General features: G+C 36.4%; 1 protein-coding gene across 3 annotated transcripts in view; it reads left to right on the forward strand.

The window, feature by feature from the left end:
* LOC105498531 (chondrolectin) overlaps window positions 1–16,022 on the forward strand; it is a 456,577-nt gene that overhangs the window by 406,284 nt on the left and 34,271 nt on the right. Inside the window, exon 1 of one of the 3 annotated variants that reach the window (XM_071095510.1) lies at window positions 10,173–10,190. The exons of the other annotated variants lie outside the window; for them this stretch is intronic. The gene's annotated coding sequence lies outside the window, so the exon portion shown is untranslated. Of the gene's footprint in view, window positions 1–10,172; window positions 10,191–16,022 lie in introns of those variants that run through there. 3 annotated transcript variants of the gene reach the window in all.

A 16,022-nucleotide genomic window follows, 5' to 3' on the forward strand; every position in this document is an offset into this window, starting at 1 on the left:
ATTACTATCAGCATTTTGGTCAAAGCCATTTAACGAGTCTCTAGGAAGTTTCAAGCTTTCTCACATCTTCCTGTCTTCCTAGCTCTCAAAGTCTCTTAAAAGTTCCAGACTTTCCCCCATTTTTGTCTTCTTCTGAGCCCTCTAAACTGTTTCAACCTCTGCCTGTCACCCAGTTCCAAAGTCGTTTCCACACTTTGGGGTATCTTTATAGCAGCACCCCACTCTCTGCGGTATCAAGTCCAATCTCATGCTACATAAAGAACTGCCTGAGACTGAGTAATTTATAAGGGAAGGAAGTTTTATTGACTCACAATTCCACAGGGCTGGGGTGTCCTGAGGAAACTTACAATCATGGCAGAACTGAAAGCAAACATGTCCTTCTTCACATGATGGCAGGAAGGAGAAGTGCCAAGCAAAAAAAAAAACCATCAGATCTCATGAGATCTCACTCACTATTATGAGAACAGCAGCATGGGGCTAATTGCCCCCATGATTTAATTACCTCCCACTGGGTCCCTCCCAAGACACATGGGAATTATGGGAAGTACAGTTCAAGATGAGATTTGGGTGGGGACACAGCCAAACCATATCAATCTTCATAATGTTTTATATAGTGACTATACTAATTTGCATTCTCACCAACAGGGTACAAGAGTTCCCCTTTCTCCACATCCTTCCAACCTCTGTTATTTTTTGTCTTTTCGATAACAGACATTTTAATTGGGGTAAATTTATGTTTTATTGTGGTTTTGATTTGTATTTCCACGATTACTAGGGGTATCCAGCATTTTTTATATACCTGTTGGTCATTTGTATGTCTTCTTTTGCGATATTTCCATTCAGTTTATTTGCCCATTTTTAACTGGTTACTTGTATTTTTTTTTAACTGATGCATTGTTTGAGTTCCTTGTATATTAAAGAAGTTATTACTCCCTTGTCAAATAGATAGTTTGCAAATATTTTCTCCCATTCTGTAAGTTGTCTCTTCACTCTGTTAATTGTTTGCTTTACTGTGCTGAAGCATTTTAGCTTGATGTAATCCCATTTGTCTATTTTTACTTTTGTATCCTGTGCTTTTGAGATCTTAGCCCCCAAAATATTTGTCCAGATTAATGTTGTGAAGTACTGTCCCAATATTTGCATTTAGTAGTTACAGAACTTCATGTCTTACATTTAAGTTATTAATGATTTAAATTTGATTTTTGTATATCATAGTCCATTAGTCCATTTCCTCTTATGCAAGCATAACTACTCTTGCATGCTTTTGGTTTCCACTTGCATGGGATATCTTTTCTCCATCCCTTCACTTGCAGTCTATGTGTATCTTTACAAGTGAAGTGAGATTTTTGTAGGCAGCATATAGTTCGGTCACTTTTAAGTCCATTCAGCCAGTGTATAGCTTTTAATTGAGGAATTTAAACTGTTTACATTCAAAGTTCTTATTGATATGTAAGGACTTACTCTTGTCATTTAAAAATTGTTTTCCTCTTGTTTCATATATTTTTGTTTGTTTCTTTCTTTGCCTCATTTCTTGTCTTAGTGATTTGGTGGCTTTCTGTACTAACAATGTTTGATTTCTTTTTCATTTATTTATCTGATCTTCTAGTGACTTTTATACTTACCTGTATTTCATAATGGTAGATATTGTTCTTTGACTTCCAGATATAGGACTCCTTTAAGCATTTCTTGTAGGCCTTATCTCGTCATGAATTCTCATAATTTTTGTTTGTTTGTGGAAAACTTTATTTCTCTTTCATTTTTGAATAATAGCTTTGATGGATATAGTATTCTTGGCTCACAGTTTTTCTTTCAGCACTTTGACTATATCATCCCATTCTCTTCTTTCCTATAATGTTTCTGCTGAGATATCTGTGATTAGTCTGATGATAATCCTTTTGTTTGTGATTTGTTGTTTTTCTTTTGCTGTTTTTAGAATTATTTTTGTCTTTGGTTTTTGACAGTTTGACTATAATGTGCCTTGGAGAGGATCTTTTTGGGTTCAATTCATTTGTGGTTCTTTGAGATTCCTGTATCTGGATGTCAGTATCTCTTGCAAGACTTATGAAATTTTCAGCCATTATTTTGTTAAATAGGTTTTTTATACTTTTTTTTTTTTTTTAATCCTTTCTCCTTCTGGAACTACCAAAATTGGAATATTTGTTCATTTGAGGGTGTCCCATATGCCACATAGGTTTTCTGCATGCTTTTTATTTATTGAATTCTACAGTTCTGATATTTATGTTTGGTCCCTTTTTGTATCTCTTTATTGAATTTCTCACTGAGATAATTGTTTTCCTGATTTTTAAATATTGTTTATTTGCATTCTCTTGTATCTTGCTGAGTTTAAAATCATGATTTTGAATTCCTTCTCAGGCATTTTATGGATTTCTTTTCTTTAGGATTTGTTACTGAAAAACTATTGTGTTCTCTTGGAGGTATCATGTTTCCTTAATTTTTAATGTTTTTTACGTCCTTATGTTGATATGTGCACATCTTGTGTAATTGTCACTTCTTTTAGTTTTATGGAGTAGGTTCTGTAGAGACGTCTCTCTCTCTCAATCATCTCAATTAGATAGAGTACGTTCATTTTGTTCCTAGTTGGGTACCATAGTACAGTCTTAGTGTGATTTCTTTGGCTGTTAGCAACATAGGTTATGTCTGTGAATTCTTTAGTGTCTTAGGCTGTGGTTGTTTGGATACTCTGGTAAGGCTTTGCTGTCAATGCGTGTGCCAAATGAGCTGGTCCTTAGGACCCTAGATGGCACTTACAGGTATCAGCATTAGTGGTGGCAGGCCTCTGTTGGTCTCATATTTGAGCCTCTGAGCAGGGTGCACGGACATCATAAGGGGCAGCAGGACAGTTCTGCCAGTCCTTAGGATCCAGAGTGATGTGCATGGGCACTGGTAGTGTCAATGGTGGGTCTATCCTTGGGCTCATGAGTGGTACCCATAAGCACTGGTAGTGTTGGCAGTGGGGAAGTGGGGTTGCTCCCTCAGCCTCTGAGTAGGGTGCATCAGCACCAGTGGGATGGGTGGCACGGTGGACAAGCTGCTCCTCAAGACCCCAAGGGGGATGTATAAGCCTGCAGTGACTCCAGTGCTGGAGGGAGGTAGGTTTGCTTTTGGTAGTAGTGGCCTTAGGTAGGTGGCTTTCAGGCTTTGAGGAGCTCATGCTTCAGTTTAGTTATCTATGTCCTCAGGAGAGCCTCCCTGATGTGCTGGACTGCCTCTATCCTGGGTTATAGGGCACTGCGTGGATTCAGGCGCTGTGGCAACCCTGAAGCTCTCTGCACTAATGTGGGGGGATCTTGGTGGGTCCCTGAGGATTTGGAAATGCAAGAGCTATTTGGCTTCAGGGCAGAATGTAGTCCAGTATGGGCTTTACTTTGAAAATAGTGATGTGCTACAGCAACTTGGATACTGAAGGTGGGAACCTGCACTAATTCCTTCAGTGCAACAATGCAGTTGTGTGATGTCTGGCAGCTCCTTATACTATCCTCAGGGCCTGTGAGAGCTGAGGGGCTTTTTTTTTTTGTGGCTTGGGCTGCAGGTGTCTGTGGTGGGAATGTGGACTGCTGAAGACCTCTTACTTACCTAATTCCTACAATGGGGAGTCTCTCCTGGCTTTGAGTTGATCCGGCCAGCTGCCTTGCTTCCCTCACTGTGCTGCAATCTTAAGCTTCTGCACCTCAGAGGGTCTCTATTGCTACCCTGCTGGATTCTGGAATTTTCCCATAGAGGCTCTGTTGACATTTAGTTGTATACTTGATGTTTAGGTCTTTTTTTGTGGAGGAGGCAAGTCTGCTATGTGTCTCAGGTCAGTCATCTTGATGATATCTCTCCCCAAATAATGAATTTTGAATGCAATAAGGCAAGATAAAATTTCTAAGGCAACTATAAACACAAGGATGCAAGGCGATTCTCTGCCAGTACAGTCCAATATTAGAGATATGAAACTATTATAAATTTCACTTGAGGGATTAAATAGAAAAAAAGTTAAAAAGTAAAAAGAGCCAATGACTGAAAGATATATAATCACCTAAGTGGGAAAAACTGATCAGAAAATATTAAAAAGTAAAATGATCCAATGATTAGGAGGTATATAATAACAGAAGTTGGAAAAACTGATCAGAAATTATAGAGTGGTAATCAGTAAAAGTCATGGAAATTTAGAACCAAAGCATTTTGTTGGAAGAATTCAATCAGTGTATTTTCCAGACTACTATATCTCCAGCAGCTGTAAAATTTTATCACTGGCATCAGGATAAAATGATAGAAAAGATGTTCCCCCTTTCCAAATTATAAAATTAAATTAATTTAAATTACATTAAAATGTAGCTTTTTTTTTTTTTGCAGAGGGTCATGTCCATAGCATTCCCTACAAGATATACAGCTTGTGTAAGAACTCAAGAGGCCTCCTAGGAGAAATGGCCAATGAAATTTGAGACCCACAATTTACCAACCAGAATGCTAAGATCAGTGCTTCAGAATAAGTAAGGGTAACAGGAATTTCCTTATCTTCTGAAGGGCCAGACTGCAGGTGGTAGGCAGATAGGATTTACTAAGTATGTGCCTTCGTATTTCTCAGCATATTCTGCAATTAGGACTTAGGGCACAAGGTGATTTGCAGTAGATGTGTTTCTTCCGTCGTTCTCTTATTCTTTCATGGTGACCTCAAAAACCCAGCAGCACCAGATGGCATAACTAAAAAGAAGCAGAAAGGCTACTTTACCCACATCTGATTATATGATAATAAAGTAAATTTCTGTTGTCTAAAGCCATTGAAACATAAGGGTTTATTTGTTACTCAAACCAGCATTGACTAATACAAGAAGGCAGGGAATGCTATCCTCCAATAGGAAAGGTATATTCATTAGTCAATTTAGAATAATACTTCAGTAGCAAGAATCATGAAAATAAATGGAGCTGATTATTACCAAGAGGCCAGTGTTAGCAATAGAGTAAGAGAATACTAGTTGCTGGAGGGAAATAGCTTCAATCAGGGAGACTCTCTGTATCTAAAGCTACCTTAGAGGGAAATCACAATGGAATAAATGAGGAGGAGCCCAACATGGCCCTTGCTGAATCTCCTTGGGACTCTGAATGCTGATTTGTTCTCCAGTTCCCCGAACCCTTCAGTCTGGAGCTCTGTCATAAACTGCTACCAAACTGACTGAGGTCTGTCATATATTCCACTACTTTTTATAAGACTGATTCTTGGAATTTTTAGACCCCCTTGACAGACACTTTCTGAGCCACTGATCTGCTAGAATAAGATTGATTGGTTTTGAATCCTGGCTTTTCCAAGCTGGATGACCCATTTTTAATTGTTTTATAAAACTAGCTTCTCTCCGCCCTACTTTCTTACCTTTAAAATTTGAATAATAATTATTCTTACCTCAAAGAGTTGACACAAAGATTAAATAAGATTATCATGTAAAGTGCTTAAAACAGTTTGTATAAAACTACAATATTCAGTATGGGTAAGTTCCCTCATTATTAATGTTATTTTTGCTCAGGTGTTCAAAAGATGCTGAGAGATGGTACCCACCAGCAGCCTTGACATTATTCCTGGACCTCTATTTAGGGTGTAGTCTCTGGGATTTAAATTCTGAGCACAAATTAGTATAGAGCCTATTCCTCTTGGGATTGGGAATATGGATTTATGTGTTCTTCCCATATATGTTCCATTGTTGAAAATTGCAATTTCCTCGGTTTCAAACATAAATTGTTTTTATAACGTTTAGTATGAAAGCTGAGAAGGTAGTAGGGTATAGCCAGAGAATGAGGTATTGGAGTTAATATTTTCAAGATTATAGTAGTTTTTTTTTCCTTCAACTTCTTATAAGAAATATTTGTTCTGTTTTCAGTCAGTATAATACCACTGCTTGTTCTTTTCATCAGGGCGGCTTTAGGGAGGCTAGTACTATTCATTCATTTATTTGTTCGAATGCTGGTTATACAGGTGTGTTCACTTTGTGACCATAAATTTATAGACTAGACGTTTATAGACAAGGTGATCTGCAATCGGTGTGTTTCCTGTGTATACAGTATGTTATTCTTCATAAGAGAGCTTGAATGGAAGTACAGGCTGGTGTTCTTTCCACTGCAGTGCTGACTTTTCTTTTAGATTGGAAACTTTAAACACATCTACACATTCTTTTATAACTTGTGTTATTACATAAAATAGCTATTATCATGAATGTCGTAACCATAAGAATGCAACTGTTAAGAGGCGATATATTTAATTTGAATAAAACTTAGATTATCTTAGCTGAAAGTGTAACCATTCTCAAAATATAGCCATTATCTTTTGTTTACTTCTGAATGTGTAACAAAAGTGTTTGGTCTTGCATTTAGGGACAATTGCTTATTACTTATAGTTGTCACCTTATAGACTCAAATTTGCTCACCATTAGGAAAAAATATGATAAAACTGATTGTATAACTTATGTGTTATTATTCTATTTGACATTTGAACTAATTTGGAGACATATCCACCTTTTATATTGTTAATATAAATAAAGTAAATATGTAGCAATTTAAAAGAAAAATCTATTATGTAGTTCATTGCAAAATATCCAAAGTATGTTGTGAACTTTTAAGAAAGACAACGTAAAAAACTTTATATATGGTACTCTATTATTTGAGTAAAAAATAATGGAAAAGGAGAGAGAATACATATTTATTTTTTCTTAAATATGCTTATAATATATCTGAAAGAAAACATAAGAAAGTAATAAAAATGACTTTTTTTGGTGGGATGGATGGGAACAGGAGAAACTGGGAACCAGGTAGAAACTAGACACGTAACAGTAAATATATTTATGATTCCTAGTTATTGAAAAATATAAATAGACTGCCTATTCCAAATTAAATAAAAAACATACAAGTATATAATAAACCTCTTAAAATATGAATTCTTTAGGTCTGGGGGGACTTTATCCTCAAGACTCATATCAAATCATAGACATACAGAGATGATACACACCTCCTAGAGGAATGACACTGCAAGCAAAGGAATCTAGCCCACTGGGGAGAAAAATTGAGGGGAGGAAGGAGGAATCTAAAAAAGATGCCAGACAGTTTCCAAAAGAGAATCTTGTTGCCTTGTAAGGTAGGTCTTGTTACAATAGCTGTGATGGATGCCAAGTTTGAGAAAAAACGAAAGTGTGTAATTTTAACAGACTTTTCCTTCACACTTGGGAGAATATATTATTCGTTTCTCCCAGAGTTCCAAGGAATAGATTTAGATTTTAAGTTATAGATAAAATGAGTCATGATTGAAAAGGCAATGTTTTATTTATTTATTCTTTTTCTTTTGAGACAAAGTCTCCCTCTGTCTCTCAGGTTGGAGTGCAGTGGCGTGATCTTAGCTCACTGCAACCTTAGCCTCCCAGCTTCAAGGGATTCTCCTGCCTCAGCCTCCCAAGTAGCTGAGATTATAGGTGCATGCCACCACACCCAGCTAATATTTCTATGTTTAAAATATAATATATGTTTAATAGAAATATGTTTAATATAATATAAATATATGGATTCAAATATTTAAACTAGTTGATTAAAATAGTAGTAATTTATTTTTCTCCAAAAGAGAGAGAGAGAGAGAGAGAAATGATGGTTACCAACCCAGAAAAAGCTTAAATTTTCTGAAACATTTCTAAGCTTTTCTTTTTATTTATCTGCATCTTTCTGCCAAACAAATTTTAAGCAAAATAGCTGTCTTCGTACGTGCCAGCTGCTATGATAAAATAGCATAAACTGGTTACAAACAGAAATTTCTCACGGTTTTGGAGGCTAGAAAGTCCACAACCAAGGCTCCTGCAGATTTGGTGTCTGGTTAAGGCCCGTATTCTCATAGACGGCACCTTCTTTCTGTGTCCTCACACAGTGGAAGTGGCAAAGCAGATTTCTGGGGCTTGTTTTAGGACATTAACTCCATTCATGAGGGCTTTGGCCTCATGACCTAATCACCCCCAGAAAGGCCTCGCCTCCTAATACCAAGATCTTGGGGGTTAAGATTTCAACATGTGAAATTTGGGGGGACACAGACATTCAGACCATAGCAATACTGGACTTAAATACTGTAGAATTTTCTAATTGCGTTAGGTTTTAACATAAACAGCTCTGCTATGAAACCAAGATTCTTAACATAAAAACTCAAAATTTTCTGTGTCTGATATTCACATTTTAAAACATTGTTTAAACATCTCGTTTAAAACTTTACAACATATATGTTGTGTGTAGTGGGTATTTAATTTTGCCTTGTCTATGTAATACTCATATGAAGAAGACAAACATGAAAATAAACTAGTAAATTTTCTCTTCACATAGTGGAAAGTCAATTTGATTAGAAAATATATATATTCAAGTTTAGCCTCTTCCAATTACCATCTATGCAATGACATGGGAGGACAGGAAAATTGATATGTCCAGGTCTTGGGTGCCTTATGGTTAAATGCAGATGATATTATGTAATACACACAGGATAGTTAATGGAATCAAATACTAAAATTGTATAAAACATTTTATAACTTGTAATAATTTATAAAATATTCACTTGCTTATGGTATAGATAAAATAAATCTCTGCAATACTTTGCTGGGAATATTTTTCTGCACAGAAAAATTATAGTAACAATCCAAATGAAAATATTGCTTTGCAATAAATACAAACAAAATTCCAACTTTCTAGAAGAACAAGACTTTTGTGTTGAAGTCACTATTATGAGTATCACTATTATATAACTGACAACTAACAATAATAAGTGGGCTATGGTTGGACCACACCAATTTTTCAGTTTTTTATCTTTTAAATGGATGGGAACCATCCTAGTCATCTGTGTGGTACTGCCATTTGTTCACTGTTTTTAAAAACTATTGACATTAATCTAAGATTGACTTTCCTGAAGTCCTCTTACGTACTACATCAATATTTCACACTAAAAATTAATTAATTTGATAGCTTACTCATTGCTGCCAATGGTTTAATTTTTTAAGCTACTGGGGTCACACACAAAAGAGTGTGGATGTTGCAACATGAGACAGTAGAATGATAGAGAGTTTCAAATTTCTGGACAAGTAGTCATTAGGCCATGTCTATGTACTAATAAACTTCTCATGTAAATCGCGTTCTCTCTCATGTTTTTTTTTGTTTGTTTTTCTTAATGTACATCTATAAGTGACAAAATGGTGAATAAATAAACCCACAGATGGTTTTATCTTAATGGCTGCATCATGGGATGCATCGTTAGTTTCATGTCTGTGCTACGCAAGGAACACTGGCTTTACTGCGGGCATCTGGCTGGCAGTTCCTCGGGGGTTTGTCACACACATAATCCAAGCATCCCAGCTGTGTTTTCAGTTCTCTGCTGTATAATTTGGCATGGAAAGATGCTCTTGGGTCAGCCTGATCCTTTAGGCAATTCTGTGAGCAGCTAGAAGAGAACCTGTACATCCCAAAACTCTGTTATCTGCCGTGACTCCCTTCTTTCATTTAGATTGATTGATTTATCAACCATTTTCTCTTTTTCGTTTTGATTAGTGATCTTTAGAATTATTGTAAAACAGAAGAGGCTTCATCTTAACTAAAAGTGTTGACATAATGAGATAAAATATATAGTGGAATAATACTTAAATAATGAGATCCCTACTCAATTCAATCGCAAGTTTTTCTTTTTGTATTTTACCTCACCAAATTAAAATAGCAGCCAGTGTGCAGTTTTTATCAATGCCTTCCTAATTTACCATACAAAGACAAATCCTCTCAGATTAACTGTCTATAAAGTGTGTCTGGGAGAATGCTTAGGTTGAACTCATGAGGTCAATAATTTATTTATGAATCTTCTGTAGCTTCTTGGATGTTGTAGGGACATATAGTAAAAACAACAGACGACAGCAAAAGTATGCCTTTGCAATATGATGGAGCATATAAAATATATAAAAATGGAAGAAAGTATAAAGAGGGTAGTACCAGATGAAATCAGGTGAAATATGACTTTTGCCTTCTCATACGTGCAGAGTGCTGATTTGATGCTCATGAACTTGTGTATTAGTAAGATTTTCTGGGACAATTTTGAATAGCAAACAACGCGCAAAACTTCAATGGCTTACATCAAAAAGTTTTCATTTCTTATTCACAGGTCTGCAGGATGGCAGAGGCCTCTCTTCTCCAGGCCCTGTGTGCATTAGGTGTGTTCAATATATCTGGCATTCTGAGATCCAGATGAAGAAACACTGGCATATTTTTCTCATGGCAGAAGGGAATAAATAAGAGACCAAATCAAAATGTGTAAGCATGCATATATATAGCTGCTGTGTGAAAAAAACAGTGTATGCCATCTCATTCCCTTGGTCAAAACTAATCACATAATCAAGCCAGTATCAATGGGATGGATGCTCATAATCCATAACATAATGGATGTTAGGGTGAGGAGAATGGATATTTGTGGAATAATAATACAATCTACCCAGAATTTGTTTTCTGGACAACAAATATTAACTTCTTTTTCTCTGCCTACAGAATGTATTCACCCCTACTCCAAAGAACACGTCCCCCCCCCCCAAAGTTGTACACTTTTACAGCATCAGACTTAAGTCTTAAATCTTGTGATAATCTCTACATCATGTTTTCTCTTCAGTCCCAGCATTCAATCATGGAACACGAAAGGATAATCTTTATAAAGAAGAAGTTTCCTAGTCACCTGTATTTAGCCCTAAAGCCAATACCATGAATTTTAGATTTTCTTTCAAGCAGCGACTTGACTGTCAAATCAATTAAGTGGGGAATCACACTCCTCCCAAAGAAGGTGTGAGGAAAAAGTAAATTTTTTTGAGCAGTAATACAATGTACCTCAAATGATTAAGTAGGTTGTAGTTGTGGAATTCAGGGGAAAAAAGTCTCTATACTTACCCTGAGAAAGCTATTACCTTTAAAATGGTCTCATTTCCTTTGATGATTTTCTCAATGCCATTCACGGTCCTCTTAGTCCTGGCTCCACATAAAGTTTGCTTTGCTAAAAAATTCCTTGCTGAAAAGAGCTGGGAAGATCTGGAACCAAATTATATAAATCATTTGAATTGTAGGACACAGATAGTTATTCTTTTATTACATAGAAGACATAGAAGAGATGATTTTCAATGAAGCAATCATGCAAGATTCAGGATTACATTCAGAATCACAAAATTAGCATTATTAGTTACTTGTTGTGAAATTGTGATTTTTAAATTAAATATTCTTACGTTTCTGTGATTAGTAAGACGGGGAAAGAGGAATAAAAACCAAAAAGAATGTCAACTATTGAGAGTTATGATTACTTGGATTTTGTTATTCATGATGCTTGTTGACACCGTATAATATGGTTTCATAATTTTTTATGGAATAGTAGAAACAAAGCAAAGGAAATATGAATGCAAAGAAGAACTTAACAGAAAATTTATGTCTAGTGGCATTTCATAAATATAAAGCTTGTTTAAAGAGGATTGTCTGGAGTCCAAAGGTGGGCTAATATGTCTCTTAATAGCAGCATTACATGTTAAAATACCAATCAAAAGGTAAAATGTATGACTATGAATCACTAAGCAATCATAGTTATAATGCTTTTGGCATAATTTTTGTCATTATAGACTAAAATTATTTTTATGCTAATAACTTTCTCAAAAGATGATTATAAAAGAAGTAAATATAAACTGCTAGAAATACAAATGCTTTTCTATTTTATGATTTTTTTTCTTTCATTCGTACTTAGATGATTTTCATTTATCCCTGCACAGGTGTTTCAACCTTTATAATGGATTTGATTCAATTCAACCAATATTTATGTAACCCCGACCATGGTAGGAACACCTTAAGGACAAAAGCAGCCTTTTAATTTAGTGATACTATAGTCCACTGGGGAGAATACAGGCATTTTAGCTTGCTTTTGAAGAAACCATCTTACTCATCTTCTAAGTTGAAGAAAGAACTAATCAATGTTATGATAAAGTAGTAGTATTCCAATAAAGATTTTGACAAGGTAAATTTCAGCTCCTTTCCCTGCCAGCCTACTAAAATGCTAAAATGCTCAGGGTTTTGGATCCAACATCATGAAATGACACTGCTCAGAGAGTGTCCTGTGGTAGCTTATTTATTTTATAACCTATTCAGCAGAAATTGTTTCCGTGGTTGCCAGCCACTGTGCATGTGCTGACTCTGTGACTTGGCACAGCAGTGCTTCCATTTGACTTAATTTAAACATGTCTCTTTTCCAACTATCACTTCCATTAAAGCCTGAAGCCTTTCCGAAAATGGGGCTGGACAGAGCATCGAACTGGCCATTCAAATATCCAGGTTGTAGTTCAGGGTTCATGACCGTGTGGCTTGCCTTGCATTGTTTTTTAACCTATTGAAAAGAGTATCGATACATCTCTTTTCAAGGTTCTTTCACCATTTTTTCATCCACTCTGTATCACTTCCCTTCTTCAGTCTCTACTGTAAAGTGCAAAAGTCATCCAGCTTCAGAGTCTTTTCATCTGTCCTTACTTTTCCCTCTGTTTGCTCCTCAGGCCTTTACCAAAGTGCCTGGTTAGGTGTTCTGAGGATGGCAGAGACTAGTCCTACTGTGCTCTGTGTGGGGTTCTGGATAATGGCTTCCCAAGCCATGGCACTGTCATGGGGATGACTGTCTTGGTGGTCCTGGGTAGTTACCACTGGAGAAACTTGTATATAGTTTTATATAATAAAATGATGGGGAGGGCTAGCCACACTATAACACAGTTCTAGTGATCCTGCCCTAGTTTCACTGGAACACTCCAGGCCTGGTCTATGTGGAAATTTAGCTCAGAGAGAAGAGTACTGTTGAACTTGATGTTTGGCAAACTTCCATCAGACACATGCTGTCTTCAACATTTCTACCATTAATTCTTTACTTAGCATTTGTTCAATTTGTTGACCATGAGTTCTATTATTTACTTAATAGTTTTGCTTTAACATGATATAAATTATTCACTATTTTATTGTCTTATTCAAGCAGTAATAGTTATAAAATGATTGTTTTCAATGTGCTAATTATACTGATTTCTTAATATATGTAAAATAAATATATAACTATCTTATTCCATTTGGCTATTATAACAAAAATATCATAATCTGAGTCACTGAATGACAGAAATTTATTTCTCACAGTTCTGGAGGCAGGGAAGTCCAAGATCAAGAGGCTGAAAGATTTAGTGTCTAGTGAGGGCCTTTTCTTCATATGTGGCACCTTCTGACTGTGTCTCCACATGGTGGAAGGAATGAACAAATGCCTCTTTAACAAGGGCTCTAATCCCATTCATGAGAGGGGAGCCCCCTGCCCTAATCATCTTCCAAAGTCCCCACCTCTTAATACCCACAATATTGTGGATTCGGTTTCAACATGTAAGTTTTGTGGGGAACAAACATTCAGACCATAGCAGTATTAAATTTTTAAAAATCTATGTCTAACCTTAAACCACCTCAGTCACCTTTGGGAAACATTGATTTAGTCTTGGTGATATTTGACTGTGTGCTGGCTGGAGAATTAGGTATCTGAAGGAGGAAATAATAATGGTTAGTGGAGTCTCCAGTCTTACCAGTTCTGTAGCACAGCAGGATAAATTATGTTCTTATGTTTTACATTATTTTAAAAATGTTTTGGACAAATTAAAATAGTAAAAATAATTATGGGGTCCATATAATTATAATGGTCCATATAATTTTGGGGCCCACATGATGTTATGAGATTATATATATATATATTATATATATATATGACCTATCTATCCATATATATATACACATACAGTGTGGAATGAGTGAATCAAGCTAATTAACATATCAATAACCTTAAATACTTATAATTTATTCCTCTTAAGTGCAACTTTGTACCTTTTGACCAACATCTTCCCATTGCTTCCACTCTTCCACCTCTGATAACCACTGTTCTGCTTTCTGCTTCTATGAGATGGATTGCTTTAGATTCCACATAGAAGTGAGAACATATGGTTTTTGTCTTTCTGTGCCTGGCTTAATTCACTTATCATAAAGAAAAGCACATTCTTGAGAGGTGGTTTGACATTGTGTTTAAGAACACAGATGCTAGAGCCAGACTGCCTGGGCTGAAATACCAGCTGTCCACCCTTTTGCTGCATGTATGACCTTGGGCAAGGTACTTAACATCCTGGTGCTGCAGTTTCCTTATCTTTAAAACTGGGGACAGCTGTAATGTCATAAAACATTCATGAGGATGAAATGAGTTAATATATTAAATCTTTCAAAACAGCACTGGATACATGGTAACCATTAATTGCCGTTATTATTGTTATAGTTATTCTCCTATGAGCAAGAAGGCCAAATTAAGTCCCAGGGTTTTCGATAACATTATCCAGTGTGAAGACCTAAGTTTAGCTTTAACAGTTCAGCTTTCATTTTACTAAAACACCAGAGCCGATATTTGGGGCCTTTTTTAAAAAAATAAGATCATTTGGACTTATTTCATAATGGTTAGGCTGCTGCTGGTAAGACTTTATGCATTCCCTTTTCTTCTCCTCTAAAGAGCCAATGAAAAGATTTCATATTTGAAATTTTCTCATTTAATACTTTACAGTGTGACTTACAACAATAAATATAATCAAGGTTTAAAAGTTTAAACCACTAAAATACTGTCTATACTCCAACCATAACTTTTTAAAACATACAATGCCGAATGCATAATATTTTAATTTTTTGGTGACACATTGAAGAATGATATTCCAGATTATATTATTCACACAATGAATCAATAGAGCATTAACTTGTTTAAATGCTGGAATAAAGAAAGAACATTTACCATGTCCAAGGCTTTTTGGTTAATTGTGCACATTAATATAAGTGCAATAAAACAAATCATACCTTATTATTTTAACCTTAAAGACAATAAATACTACTTGGTGTGAAAACAAATATGTTCTCTCGTTCGAACGCTCTCCTTTTACCCCGTGACTGCCATCAGAGTTCCCTCCGTGAGTGGAAAGTGATGTTTGCCAGATGATTGTAGCCTATTCCCCACAGAGTGTTACTTGCTGAGGCAGGAACTCTCTTGGAAGGTTATCAGGTGACTTCCTTAGGTGTGCCGGAAATGGAAGCAGAGTGTGGACTATTTCTTGTCCTCTACTGGTCCTGAAGCCTCAAAATGGCACAGCTGGTGTTTAAGCCGGAAAGAAACACCTGTTTCTCTCTGGTACATGTTTTTTTGCCTGCTTTTTCAGTCCTCTTGAAAGCTTTCATTATGCATATTTTGAGTGTATGCTAAGATCTCTTATGGGTAACTCATGAAAGAAGTGGTTCTTTGTAACATTTACGCAATATCTGGTGTAAAAGAGGATAATGCAACTAAAAGGGGACGCAGAGAGCAATCCATTCCTTTACCTTTAATTACAAGAAGTGGTCCCATATGGCTGCCGATGTATGGGCACAAAGTGAGTTATCTACACATGTCACTGGAAAATAAGAAGGGGGTAGAACAAGCCGGGCACGGTGGCTCACGCCTGTAATCCCAGCACTTTGGGAGGCCGAGGCGGGCGGATCACAAGGTCAGGAGATAGAGACCATCCTGGCTAACATGGTGAAACCCCGTCTTTACTAAAAACACAAAAAATTAGCCGGGCGTGGTGGCGGCGCCTGTAGTCCCAGCTACTCGGGAGGCTGAGTCAGGAGAATGGCGGGAACCCAGGAGGCGGAGCTTGCAGTGAGCCGAGATCGCGCCACTGCACTCCAGCCTGGGCGACAGAGCGAGGCTCCGCCTCCCTCCAAAAAAAAAAAAAAAAAGGAGGTAGAACAAAAGTTCTGCAGTGAAGGCCCTGCAAAGAAATTTTATTAAATAAAATAGACAACTTTGGTGTTGAGTTGAAAAATGATGTACCAGACATGGTCCTTGTTCTGGGTGAACTTACCTTCTTGTTGAGAAGGCAAAATAAGTACATGTGAGCAGCTGAGTAATTTGAAAAATTAAATAGTATGAACAGTTCCAGAAGGTAGATTTTATTCAA

The sequence above is a fragment of the Macaca nemestrina genome, chromosome 4, assembly GCF_043159975.1.
Source record: "Macaca nemestrina isolate mMacNem1 chromosome 4, mMacNem.hap1, whole genome shotgun sequence".
In the NCBI taxonomy this organism is placed as follows: Eukaryota; Metazoa; Chordata; class Mammalia; order Primates; family Cercopithecidae; genus Macaca; species Macaca nemestrina.